General features: G+C 44.9%; 2 protein-coding genes across 10 annotated transcripts in view; both read left to right on the top strand.

Moving 5' to 3' along the window:
• The window catches only part of LOC137437920 (uncharacterized), a 422,503-nt gene that overhangs the window by 147,281 nt on the left and 260,873 nt on the right, over positions 1 to 14,349 (top strand). The window lies entirely within an intron of this gene.
• Positions 2,752 to 14,349, top strand: part of LOC137437917 (zinc finger protein 148) — a 55,767-nt gene continuing 44,169 nt past the window's right edge. For 4 of the 9 annotated variants that reach the window (XM_078768657.1, XM_068132658.2, XM_068132657.2 and 1 more), the window contains exon 1: positions 2,752 to 2,888. The gene's annotated coding sequence lies outside the window, so the exon portion shown is untranslated. Of the gene's footprint in view, positions 3,010 to 3,593; positions 3,777 to 4,261; positions 4,281 to 14,349 lie in introns of those variants that run through there. The other 5 variants (XM_078768654.1, XM_068132654.2, XM_078768655.1 and 2 more) reach the window with 5 other exon arrangements.

Here is a 14,349-nt window from a genome sequence, read left to right as displayed (position 1 = left end):
AAGGTCGATGGAGGTTATGTTTTAACCTCTGTCTGTCTGTCTGTCTGTGAACAGGATATCTCAAAAACTTATGGACTGATTCGGACGGAAATTGGTGTGCAGTTTGGGTGTGTGATGAGCACGAAATGATTCGATTTTGGTGAATATCCGGATCCGGATCTGTGTCTGAAAATTTTTTAAGTGATTTTTCACCATTGAGAGATAGGGCTAAAACCTATATATAGCACTCAACACTAGTTATACACTAACACTAGTGTAACACTTCACTAACACTTCTCACACATGCAGCATACACCTTTCCCTTCAGCTTCAACGACACTCCCCTCCTCGTCAGCACGCCACTCAGTTCCCGAAACTTCTTCCATGCACATCTCACTCTAGCAACCGTTGCCGAGTCTGATCCATTTTCTCCATTCAGCATGTCTCCGAGGTAGCAAAATGTTTTCACACCTTCCAGCTTCACGCCGTCTCCAAGATTCAACTCAACATTTCCTCCATCTGCAGCTCCCTCTGTGCATACCTTACATTTGAATGTAGCTGCCACACTGGTTCATGACCCTCTCAGACCACTACATTTTTGATGAACCCACTCAGCGCACATTGTACATTGAATGGAGTTCACTCCGACACCCTTCCTACACACAGCACAGGGCCACTTCCCAGTTCTTTCCACCTCACCACATGCTTTACCACTTGCCATCACCTTTGTCTTTCCTATATTGACCTTCAGACCTTCTGTCTCCATACATTCCTTCCACTTGTTCATCTTTTCCTTCAATCCATCCATACTTTCCGCAATCAACACCAGATCATCTGCATACAACAACTCCCACGGTAAACCCTCCTTTACGTTCTGAGCCAGCACCTCCATCACAGCTTTTTTTTTTTTTTTTTTTTTTTTTTTTTTTTTGTATACTGAATCGAGGCTCGTGAAAGAGCTAACATTTATTTCACAAACAAAACGACCAGACAAACAAAATATACAAAAAGAGGGAGCGGAAGAGAAGATGGGGAGAGAAGGGGAAGCACACAACCACAACATTTGAGAGCAGGGAGAAGTGTGGGAGGGAGAGGGCTTGGGGGGAGGAGGCGTGGGAAGGGGGGGGGGGGGAGGGGAGAGGTATAAAACACAAGGGGACCGGCTACACATAGTAGTGGACTTAGTACCGACCCCTGATGCACTCCTGCCTTCACCTCAAACTCACCACTGTTCCCGTCCTTCGTTCTTACAGTTGTGCACGCTCTTTTCTTCTTCAGCATTGAGAGATGGGCCAAAACCGATATCTATATAATAATAGCGTAAGGACTCGACTTTGTTATCCCTTTTAGGCCGCACCCAGTGACCCGATGCCCACGGCACTAATGCATTTACGATCTACGAACCGCGCTCTTTGTTTATCACGTACAGCCATACTCGAAAAATCTGAATTAGTCGACTTTGGGGCCCAAAAGCATGCGATTAACTGCCGATACGGCGCCATCGTATTGGCGTCTGCTGGGCGAAGGCGAAGCAAGCCGTCCGCTGATTGGACAGGCGAAGGCGAAAGCAAGCCGTCCACTGAGTGGACAATCCTGAGCATGCATTTGTGCCGGTGTCGTCGATCGCGGTGTACGCTAACCTCATCTGGTGGGTTAACGATAATTTCTTCCAACCGCGCTCTTTGTTTATCACGTACAGCCATACTTCCTAACTCTTACTCGGACAAGCAAATCCCCTGTGCCATCCATAATGGTACACTCTATCCATACACCACATCCTCCCTTCCGTGGATGTTCCACGGGTTTCGGCTAGTATAGCACTATATCTCAATATAGCACTATATCTCAAAAAGTTATGGACTGATTCGGACGGAATTTGGTGTACAGTTTGGGTGTGTGATGACGAAATGATTCGATTTTGGTGAAGATCCAGATCTGGATATGAGAAATTTTAAAGTGATTCTTCACCATTGAGAGATGTGGCTAAAACCGGAATATAGCACTAAATCTCAAAAAGTTATGGACTGATTCGGACGAAATTTGGTGGACAGGTCGGTTGCAATGTGACAACTGACGAGGAAGAATTGATTCAATTTTGGTGAAGATTGGAATCCGGATCGGGATGAGAATTTTTTTTAATTCCTAAGTGATTCTTCAACATTGAGTGATTGTGCCAAAAACAATATATGGCATAATATTTCAAAAAGTTGTGGATGGATTGTGGCGAAACTTGGCGGATGAGTTGGGTAAGTGACAAGAACAAGACGATTAGATTTTGGTTCAGGTCCGAATCCAGATCTGACCTATCAGTGGGATACAAAACGTAAATTGTTCAACCTGGCGGAGGTATGCGCTCTACCTAGTGACGTTCCAATAATAATTCATGGAATGGTCGGTCTCCCCGGAAAGGTAGTTGCAGCAGAAAGAGCAGATCGGTTTAAATTGGAATTCGATAGGTACCTTCATGCATTGGAGAGAGCGAGGTACAGGGATATCGACAGGACTTGAAGGTAGCGATGGCGTGTGTGCGGATGATTGTATGATCTGGTGTTAGTGCATTGTGTGCAGGCCAGAAGGCCCGAATGACCTACTGCGCCAGTTCCTTGGTGTTATTCCTTGTTGAGATAATAAAGAAGAAGATAAGCTGGAAGAATATGCATTGGTAGAAGAAAAGGAAGAATTAGCATAGAGGAAGAAGGAAAGTAGTAAAAAAAAAAAAAGGATGCTGAAGAACAAGAAGAATAAGAATATGAAGATGAAGTGGAGGAAGAAGAAGAAGAAGAGAGAAAGAAGAAGAAGAGCTGGTGGCGGCGGCGGAAAGACGGCGCGAACAAGTGCTGCACGCTTTGTCTGTGCTGAAAGTTCCCATCGTGCTTTGTACGAGGCGCAGCGTCTTGACGTCATTGTTGGTGGGTCCCGTTCTGCGCTGCTCGTTCCACTCACAAGTCGTTGTTGTGCCTGTTCCTCTCGCCGTTTGTCCCGAACTCCCCGTCCCAGCGCCGTCACGTTTCCCACGTTGTAACAGGAACGGTAAATGCCGCCGGACACTCGGCCCTCGGAGGCCTACTCCCCACTCCCGCAGTGCGCCGAGCACCGGCCTCGGATGGCGCTCGCTCGACGTTGGCGGTGCTTGTTTTTCTCCCTTTACGCTAGTCGAGTCGCGTGTCCCTGACTAGGCCCGTGGTCGCTCACACTCGGAATGTGATTCTGGTGGAGCGACCTTTTGTGGTTCAGTCGAGTAAATCGGTGCGGGACGCGCCCTGGTGGTGCTCGGGTCGTTTAATCACGCGGAGGACGTCGGTACAAACAAGGGGGTTAGTCCCGCGATCAACCTGAGCCGCCGACCGATCAAGGGTAAAGTTAGAGGGAATGGTCGTTGTGGTGGTGAGGACGAGTTCGGAGGTGGACCTGGCGATCATGATGATGGGGGGGTTGTGTGGTGTCCCCGGGTCTACGGGTGATAATTTGCACGATGTTGGGAGGCAAGGGGGGGTGCATGGAGGAGACCGCTACTCTGATGAAATCCGAGTATTTGCGGCTTTCGATCAAAACTCGGGGAACGTCACATCCTGCCTGGGGATTCGTACTGCGGTAACCAATTTGTGTCGCAAGTTGTGTTTGTTCGCGTCGGGTTATTTATGGACGTCTGTGTTTGCCTCGTATGATTCAGGCCCATTAAAATAGCACGGGGAGTGCAGGCGTGACATTGATTCCATCCCCGCCATTTGATCCCCATCGCCAAATGTGACTCGCGTGACGCAGAGCGAGGACTGGGTGTCCGGGCCGTTTATTCAAAGGTTCCAGTGTTTATTTGTTTCTCTCTTCTCTGTTGTATTCGGCACCGGTGCACACTCGTCCTAGAGTGGAATCTTCCATAAATGTGCTGTCTTTGTGCTTTTATCCTTGGGGTGGTGGTGCGAGGCTGCTGGGGGACAGGGAGGGGAAACTACACTGAATTTCTGGAAAATGGCCATTTACAGCAAAATGATGATACCTCGCTCTCTTTTAAAACCAATTGATTCCCCAACACTCCATATATATTTATATTTGTATATATATCCATATCCCACGCTCCCATAAATTGTGGTCCATGCTGGCGCTCTATTTTGCTTTTGGGATGGCCGGTGGTCAAGCTACTAACTCTAGGAAATAGACTCCCTTCCTGTGCAGAGTTGAGGGTAGTCTTGAACATATGGTGTGCGTTAGCCAGAGTTGCCTGGCTGCGGCACCGGCTGCGGCTCTACATAACAATGAGGTTATCCCAGCACGGCTCCACTGACTGCTGGGAAGCAGGCCCTACGGTGAGGATTGGTGTATTGGTGTAGCTGTGTATCAATGGCTTGGAAAAGCAGAGACAGACAGACGCTGAGACAGACAGACGCTGAGACAGACAGACGCTGAGACAGACAGACGCTGAGACAGACAGACGCTGAGGCAGACAGACGCTGAGGCAGACAGACGCTGAGACAGACAGACGCCGTGTGTGTGTGTGTGTGTGTGTGTGTGTGTGTGTGTGTGTGTGTGTGTGTGTGTGTGTGTGTGTGTGTGTGTGTGTGTGTGTGTGTGTGTGTGTGTGTGTGTGTGTGTGTGTGTGTGTGTGTGTGTGTGTGTGTGTGTGTGTGTGTGTGTGTGTATGAATGAATGATCGTTTTAAGGCCATATATACATATTTTTTTTATTATCGTAAAGGTAAGGCTTGGTGGTAAATAAAGGGGATATATATTGTGTGTGTGTGTGTGTGTGTGTGTGTGTGTGTGTGTGTGTGTGTGTGTGTGTGTGTGTGTGTGTGTGTGTGTGTGTGTGTGTGTGTGTGTGTGTGTGTGTGTGTGTGTGTGTGTGTGTGTGTGTGTGTGTGTGTGTGTGTGTGTGTGTGTGTGTGTGTGTGAGATATTTATTTACTTGTGTATGGTGTTTGTGTCGTTCATTTGTGCCTGTGTGTGTGTTACTTACTGGACCAGATCAGGCGTGTCTGAGTCTTGTTGAGTCCAGAACAGGTGCAAGAATAAACTAACAACTGTGAGAAGGTGTGGAAATGTTTTTAGATTCATTGACGATTCGGTGGCAATTAATTATGGGTTTATAATCGATCAGCTTCATGATAATATCAATTCAAAATACCTTGAATAAAAAAGGAAAATCGGAACTCGTACTTCAGTTTCTTTTTTAGAATAACAAATCTATATCAATAATAATAAATTTCACAAAAGTTGTTTGATAAATGAGATGCTTTTCCATTCCACATTGTACAATTCTTCGACTAACATTCTGAAAAAGGTGTTCTATGGTACAGTTGGGCTGGCAGGATGGTCTAGAGGTGCACACTCTCACCTCTAAGCTGTCGATCCTGCGTTTGAATCCAGACCCAGCTATAAATTGTCATCCCGGCACAGGCATGGTGATTCATCATGTGTGTGCCTTCTCTATGATGGACGTTAAACTGGTTGTCTCATCTGTTGGCAATAGTTGGTTGGAGTTAAAGATTCCATTGTGTCCTTCATGAAGAGGAGGGGAGCTATCGTTGGCACCATTAACAAATTCCAAATTCCTGCTCTTACTTCCTGTGTCGGAGTGGCAACCCATCCAGGATTGCAACCGAAACCATAGAAACTGCTTCGGCATCACCAATGTTCTGTATAGAGTGCGGCTCATGATCTGATCTGATTAGCCAGATTCCATTTGTCCAGATTTTATGGTTTGTTCCGGTTCTGTGGAGATTTGTAACCGTTTACATTTTTTTTTTTTTAAGTTTGAGAGGTTCTGAATTCAAAAACCAATGTTTTCATTTGATTTGATTTTTCTTTGAGGTCATAAAACAACGCCAAATAGAGTTGGTAAAATACAATATAAATACACTACCGGTCAAAAGTTTTAGAACACCTCACTTTTTACAGTTTTTATTGAAATTTACGCAGTTTAATGTCCAGTGAATAACCTGAAATGGTACAAAGGTAAGCAGTAAACTGCTCGAGGTTAAAAAAAAGTTTAGGTTAGCAAAAACGGGAAAATAATGTAAATTGCACAGTTATATTGTAAAAAAAAAGGCCTTCTTCGGGGAACAAGTAATGGGTTAACAACTTACAGCTGTTCTGCAGCAATGTAAGTAAATTAAGCCTTGAAAGTTGATGCAAACAATTCCTCCAGGTGTCCCAACCTCTGCTGATTACTTGATTACAAACCCCCTGTCTGTATAAAAGCAGTATTGGAACAGACTGTTATTACACCCTCTGAAGCATTATTTGGACAATATTGCACTGCAGGAAGTGGTATATTGGAAACTGGAGGAAACTCTGACAGGAAGAGGTCTGGCAGACCCAAAGCCACAACCGAATCAGAAGACAAGTTTCTGAAAGTCAACAGCTTGCGTGTTAGGCGGCTCACAGGACAACAGCTTCAAGCACAGCTTAACACTAGTCGAAGTAAGCAAGTCTCAGTTTCAACTGTGAAGAGAAGACTTTGAGCTGCAGGTTTGACAGGTCGAGTGGCAGTAAGATAGACATTGCTAAGATGGCAAAATAAGAAAAAAAGCCTTGCGTGGTCCATGAAGCACTGCCAGTGGACTACTGAAGACTGGAAGAAGGTCTTATGGACCGAGGAATCAAAATTTGAAATCTTTGGTTCATCATGCAGGGTTTTTGTATGCCGTCGAGTCGGCGAAAGGATGGTTCCTCAGTGTGTGACACCAACTGTCAAACATGGAGGAGGAAGCGTGATGGTCTGGGGCTCTTTTGCTGGATCCAAAGTCGGCGACTTGCACAGAGTGACTGGCACCCTGAACCTAAAGGGCTACCACAGCATTTTGCAGCGCCATGCAATACCCTTTGGTATACGCCTAGTTGGTCAGGGGTTCATCCTACAGCAAGATAATGACCATAAACACACCTCCAGGCGATGTCAAAACTACCTTCGGGGAAAAGAACATGACGGTAGGCTTCAACTCATGGAATGACCAGCACAGTCTCCAGACTTAAACCCCATCGAGCTGGTTTGGGATGAACTGGACAGAAAGGTGAAAGCAAAGCAACCTACAAGTGCAACACATTTGTGGGAACTTCTGCAACAGTGTTGGGAAGAACTTCCCGAACAATATTTGATTTCCATTGTAGAAAGAATCCCACGAGTGTGTTCGGCGGTTATATCTGCAAAAGATGGCTACTTTGCTGAGTCAAGAATTTAAATTAAATTTTGTTAAACAAAATGATTCTATGATTTTTTATTTATTTATCTCCAATTGTTTGTTTTATGCTTAATTTCAGAGTACATTGAGCCATTAAACTGCGTAAATTTGAATAAAAACTGGAAAAATTGAGGTGTTCTAAAACTTTTGACCGATAATGTAGTAAAAACATTGTAAACTAGACCGGCACTCAGTGGAGCGCATACCTCCGCCAGCCTGAACAGTTTGTTTTGTGTCCCACTGATAAGCCGGATCTGGATTTGGACCTGACCCAAAATCTAATCGTCTTGTTCTTGTCACTAAACCAACTCGTCCACCAAGTTTTGTCAAAATCCATCTACATCTTTTTGAAATATAATGCTATATATCGTGTTTGGTCCCACTTCTGAATGGTGAAGAATCACTTAAAAAATTATAGTAGCTGGATCCGAATACGGATCTTCACCAATATATAATCTTTTTGTTCTTACACTACACCTCTGCCAAATTTCGTCAGAATCCGTCTACAACGTTTTGAGATATCTTGTTCACAGACAGACAAACCAACAGACAGGGGTGAAAACATAACCTCCATCCATTCAACCTTTTGTGGTGGAGGTAATTAAACATTTATATGAATACATTAAAAACGCATTTTCAGTGGTTGTTAAGGGACAGCACGTAGAAAATACAAGTAAAATAACATTTCCAGCATCTGAATAATGGTTCAATTTAGTGGTAAGTGGGGTAGACATGCTGGGTATTGGACAAGTTATCTTCAAGGTAAGGTGTGTATGATTTAATGTATTGTCATATAATGGAATGTGTAATGAAAATTATGAATATGTGATAATACTGTTTCCTCGATGGGTATGCTAATGTGGACCTGCTGCGCTGAAACAATGTGCTTCACAAATGGCCAAATTAAATGAAACCACATCAGAACGGAAAACGCAGCTTCCCCCAGATGAGATTTGTATCCTGCCTGTCTCTTAAAACATGTTCACTTTACCAATTTATATATCCCCCAGGGATTTACCAAATGCTGAAACGGTTCACGTGTGCGAGAAGGTGGCAGTCAGGCGGCACATTTCTTAAGAAATAAAGGGTTGTTTGAAACCACACAATGACAAATACGGAAAATCCCAGGAAGACAGGTTGTTTGAAACGATGAATAACAGATAAATAAATGTACACAACTACAGGAACATGTCTCCTACTGGCTACAACTGACTTCTGACTGCAATTGACGTGCGGCCCCTTTTATTACCTCGTCAAACCCACAGCACCCGAACGTCCCTCTCTCCTACTCTGGCTCTGCCAATCATGCAGCACTAAGTTGTTTCTGTGGTGGCATAATGTGGGTCGGCTGGCGTCACGACGCCCTTTGGACCATCGCAGGCTGTGGGGACGCTTCAAAGACACACACGGGACTCAGACACAGCCTAATCCATTCTGTTCCCGCTGTCCATACCTTGCCTGGTTGACAGAGAGGACACATACATATTATACTTTCCCGTCTTATCGCAATATCAACTATACCACCTCTCGCATCAATACGTATGGAAACGGAGTACGGCGCTCCCCTTTACCGGGGGGGGGGGGGCGGTTAATCCCCCTTTTATTTTCACTGGCCGTCTCCGCTCCTGAAGCTACCCCGCTCCCTCCACGAGGCAGGTGGGCAACTTCGCTCGAGACCACGGACAAGATGTTATTTTGCCGAGCGGTTTTTAGCAGCCCGCGGCTCGAGCCATTAACAAAAACTAAACCCGATCCTATGCGTTGGCCAAATCGTGCCACAGGTGTTCAATGATGGAAATCACAAGGACGAACGGATGTGAAGAAAAGAAGGCAAAGGTAGGAAGAACAGGGATTTATTATTAATTACTATTTACACAATCAAAGAAACCAAAGGAGAAGGAAAGAAAACGAAAGCAATTTACAGAAGAGGAAGACACAGTGCAATTCTACTTATACCAGCTAAACTTAAAACCCCAGACAACACAGACAAACAGACGACAGTCAGACTTACACAAATGGGAATGAAGCAGGAATGGCAGGGGTGGATGGCTGGACGGATGAGAAGGTGGGATCACAGGGCTGGAAGGATGCGGGTCCGGTTCGTGTAAATGGCAAGGCTCGAGTTGAGCGGCCGCCGACCCTCCTCAATCTGGTTCGCACGGCGGCGTTGCTTCGTAGCAGCGGGTCAAAGCTCAACTCTTCCTCAAACTCGACTCAGCTGCGGTGGACTCCTCACTCATCTGTCTAAGCAGTCCCTCCCAACCTCCTTTTTATGAGGTGCGTGGCGATCAAGCCGCCGGCCTTTTGGAAACGCCCATCGGTCAGCTCGCCTCGGCCTTGATTGGTCGCGAGGGCTCACCGATCCTGCCCCTTGATGAGGCGTTGGCAAAGCCACGCCTTGTTCCTGGCGCTTGGCTGACTCCTCCCACCTTCTACTCTGAGATTACCGTGTTCAATGGAGTCTGAGGCGCTGACAATAAGCCAAAGCAGTAGTGGCGAACGCTGCCGTACTGGCGCTTTTTAGGAGGCCATTGGGGTGTTGGAGGGATCCTATCTTATTCGATTCGGTGCAATGCAGTGTCAATTAATGGGAAACAGAGCCTTATACTGACATAGAATAAGAAATAACTATAGAGAGGTTCTATGGTGGCCTACGTGCTTGTACATGGACTAGCTACGGTGCACTCATTTCAATTAACAGCCAATTAAAGGGGAAATGTACATAGGAAATTTTAATACTAAATTTACAAAGTGAAGGTTCTAAAAACCGTAACAATATTATACTTTCCCGTCTTATCGCAATATCAACTATACCACCTCTGGGTCATTCCATGTCAAATCATCAAAGAATCTGCCGTCATCTCTCAGATTTTTGTAAAACTTTGGGAACCAATTGGGACCCATGAAAAACAGCTAGAACTCAAATATTTTTGCTAACAGCCTCTTAATTAGTGAGATACAGGTTAACGAACTTTGGACTAATTAGCGCGATGTCGCGAATTCAAATGGCCATATCTCTAAAAGTATAACACCTAGAGAGCTGGTTTTGGTGTCATTTTAAAGGTATTTTCATGCCCTATAAATTTGTCTGGGCAACATTTTCCTCCCTCCAATCACAAAAAAGTTATCACAAAATATAAACTTCAATCGTGAATCCAAAAAAAATGTATCCTTCAAATTTCCTCAAATTCATCCCAGATGTACCTTATGATGTCAAGAAGCTTCCACATAAGTTTTGTGATGGGCACTCCAATAGTTTCTGAGATATGAGCAATAATGTACATGTACGTATGGCATATAGGTTCGAAAATCAGCATTTGTAATGTATTATACAATCATTCTAACCTAGCCATGACAGGGAACACAGGGAACAACCATCAATTGCTTTGAAGTATCATATACTTTCATTTTCAACTGGGCCTGAGGGGAATTCTCATCTGGGGAATTCCAACTGGGATTTCCCATGTGGGTAAGTCGAGGTGATGCAACTTTCACAGTCTAAGATCCCCAGGGAAAGTCCAAGTTGGCTTAGTGTAATGCTTAGGCCTGCCACCAACAGAAATTGGCAGTTCACTTCTGAAGGAGCTGCAGAAAAATGACGACTGCCAAGGAAAAGTTCATCTTGAAGCAGAAATCCTGCTGCAATCCCTTTGGAGCTCATGAAAAACCAAAGTCGTCTGGCTTGAGAGCTGTTAGCCAAAAAGCCATAGCCGCTCATCCAAGCCTCAAACTGCAAAGTGCACAGAAAATCTGTACCCAGTGTCGTAAGAAACTGGCAAAAAGACAACCAGGTGTGGTAGAGACTCAGAGTGAAATACCATTACCAGTGACCAGCAGCGCTATTAGCAGTAGTGAGGACAATGATGGTGGAGGTGAATCACCAATACCAGGCAGTTCAGGGGAGTTTGAATTTCATTCTCCTGAAATGGAACTGAATACACTGAATGAGTCTTTGGGATTGATTGGAGAATCACCTATTCCAAAAAAGAGACTTGCTGCAGATAAATATGTGAAATCCAAAACCAAGAAAATCGGTGACACTGGTTAGTGAACCTAAGTCAGGTTAGTGAACACTGTGTACTTGAACTCACTTATTGATTGTATAATACATTACAAATGCTGATTTTCGAACCTATATGCCATACGTACATGTACATTATTGCTCATATCTCAGAAACTATTGGAGTGCCCATCACAAAATTTATGTGGAAGCTTCTTGACATCATAAGGTACCTCTGGGATGAATTTGAGGAAATTTGAAGGATACATTTTTGGGGGATTCACAATTGAAGTTAATATTTTGTGATAACTTTTTTGTGGTTAGAGGTAGGAAAATGTTGCCCAGACAAATTCATAGGGCATGAAAATACCTTTAAAATGACACCAAAACCAGCTCTCTAGGTGTTATACTTTTAGAGATATGGCCATTTGAATTCGCGACGTCGTGCTAATTAGTCCAAAGTTCGTTAGTCTGTATCTCACTAATTAAGAGGCTGTTAGCAAAAATATTTGAGTTCTTGCCGTTTTTCATGGGTCCCAATTGGTTCCCAAAGTTTTACAAAAATCTGAGAGATGACGGCAGATTCTTTGATGATTTGACATGGAATGGCTGCTCTCACATCATACTTAAGAACAGGACAACCACTCAAATGGGGTCCCTGATTACAGAAAATGTCACAGAACACATAACCATGCTTTTTACTCTGTGAGGCGCATAGGGCTGCAGATGCGGTTTAATTTGTCCCCCGTCGCACCGCGGAGCGAAAGGGGGACTATGGTTTTCCCCTCTGTCCATGTGTGCATCCGTGCATGCGTGCGTAAGTGAAGGACCGAATTCTAATTTGGTGTGGGTACGATCCACGTCAAAATCCAAGATGGCCACCGCCATGTATGTCTGAACCTTGTGAGCGGAATATCTTGAAAAATAAGCGAAGTACCAACTTCTAATTTGGTGTGTGGGTGTACCTAGGCATAAGGAAGAATGCTATTGAAAATTGGGTCGCCACGTCAAAATCCAAGATGGCCACCACCATATATATGTCTGAACCTTGTGAGCGAAATATCTTGAAAAATAAACGAACTACTAACTTCTAACTTCTAATCTGGTGTGTGGGTGTATCTACGCATAAGGGAGAACGCTATTAAAAATTGGGTTGCCACGTCAAAATCCAAGATGGCCGCCTTGCGTCTTCCACTTTGTCAACTCACATCACTTCTCCGACGGGGGACCTAGGCGTAACGCTTGTTGGCTAAGGAGTACGATCCTGGATGGGTCGCCACTCAAACACAAGATACTCAAATGGCTTATTACCCCAGTAAGCTGGTGCTTGTTTTGCCAACCTCGGACGGATGACAGGCTAAGTCAACCCACCTGCTGTTATTTCAACCCCCTCCCTCTTCATGCCTTCATCAGGTACTATTAGGGTGGGGAGTGATTGCACCAAATAAAACAAACAAACAGCCTTACCTTGTAAATAAATAATTTAACATTTACAAACATAAATCCCATCTAATTGGCCACGTCCCCCAGTGCATATCTTCTGCTCCAGCTGGTCAGTTGAGACAAAACTCAATATAAAATCGACCCTAACCAATTTCATGGGCACTATGCCCTCCAGAGCACATATGGAGTGGCACGTGACTGAGTGGAGCATTCAAACATTCACAGTGCAGTTCACATTAAGAAAACATTTTCATTACTGCAAGTGTCTGGCTTCACTTTTAGCTGCAAGTATGATCTTGAATAGACAACCAGGAGGTTCTCCAATGAGGTGGTGGGGGTGTTGCAGTGTGTGGTGCCTGTATGTAACAAAGTTCTGCAGCCTCTTCCCTCCAGACCTTAAAAATCACAAGCTGGTCAAACACTTAGGTTATGTCTTTCAATCCGAACAAATCTCACACCGAAAGGACTGTCTGGCAAACCCTCCTATCCACTTTCTTAATAATCCTCTTGAGGAAGTTCAGTCATTCAGACTCCCGAGTCTCGCTATCAGCCATGATCTTTCTTTTTCCCTCCAAAGCCAGCAACCGACTGGGCATCCTCTGTCGTACAAAGTCCTTCTTTGGCACACCTGAACGCCTATCCACCTACAAAGCCTTTCACAGTTTGGAGCAATGCTCTCTTCTCTGGGCTGGCTCTCCTGCGTCACATCTTGCTCAGCTTGATGTTGTGGAAACCAAGGCCTTCAAGATTATCGGAATCTCCCTTGCTGAAGCTGAGTCTATGGGTCTATCACTTCACAATGCAGATAGGTCGGTGGTCTCTGTCTTCCTTCACCTCCTTTCTGGTCTTGCACCCTTTGCTCGTTCCATACATTGTTTCCCCTCTCCTCCCCCATCCCTAAGGTTTCTGCTGGGCTCACACGGCCAAATACCAGCCCCCTTCTGGTGAAACTACCATAATCCAGGATCACTGCTCACTTCCACTCATTTGTTCTTTTTTTCCCACCTGTGGAATCTACTTCCACATCCTCTTCAATCTCATTCTTTCTGTCATGTCTTCAAAACCACTGTTCACAACCATCTGAGGTCATCCCCAATCCTAAACCATTCTCTTTTTTACCCTCGTTAACCACACCTAAATCCCTTCTCCAAATTTTCCTCCTTGGAGATTCCCTCTGTATACATTTTGTCCACCTCATGCAAACATGTTTTGTGTCCTGTTTTTTCTGTTATGTCCTGATCCGTTCACTGTACTAGCTCTACCACGAGCCCGACTATGTATATAAAAATATATAATAATAAGTCCCAACACGAGGGAAATTGCGAGATCCCCATCCGCCCTACTCCCTTCAACACCAAACGGCCCCATACTATGTCCTCGCTAAGGGCGGTAACCAACTTAACCCTTTGGCTTTTGCATGGCCAGTAGGGGTCTCTCCCTGTCTGGCCGAACCTGCCCCCGACACCCCCCATCCTCCCCACCAGATTTCCTCCCAATTATTACTGGAGTGAAAGGGGTGTATGGCGAGCCATGGCAAAGCTCTGCGTCTTTCACTTTCCCCGAGAGCCCGAACCACCTGCGGACATGCTCAACTTCTCCACCCACAAACCTTACACAAAATGTATGGCTGTGACTTGGTAGCGAAAACTCAGTGCAGGTGCGGCTCGGTAATATTGATAAAAAAATTCCAGGTCTTGGATCGGCTTGTAACTTAGATAATTGCATCAAGCATATGTAAATCGGTCGCTTTTTG

Source organism: Myxine glutinosa (genome assembly GCF_964187855.1).
Source record: "Myxine glutinosa chromosome 12 unlocalized genomic scaffold, kmMyxGlut1.1 SUPER_12_unloc_2, whole genome shotgun sequence".
NCBI classification, from domain to species: domain Eukaryota; kingdom Metazoa; phylum Chordata; class Myxini; order Myxiniformes; family Myxinidae; genus Myxine; species Myxine glutinosa.
Note: the sequence above shows the minus strand (reverse complement) of the source record. Positions and strands in the feature narration are given on the sequence as shown.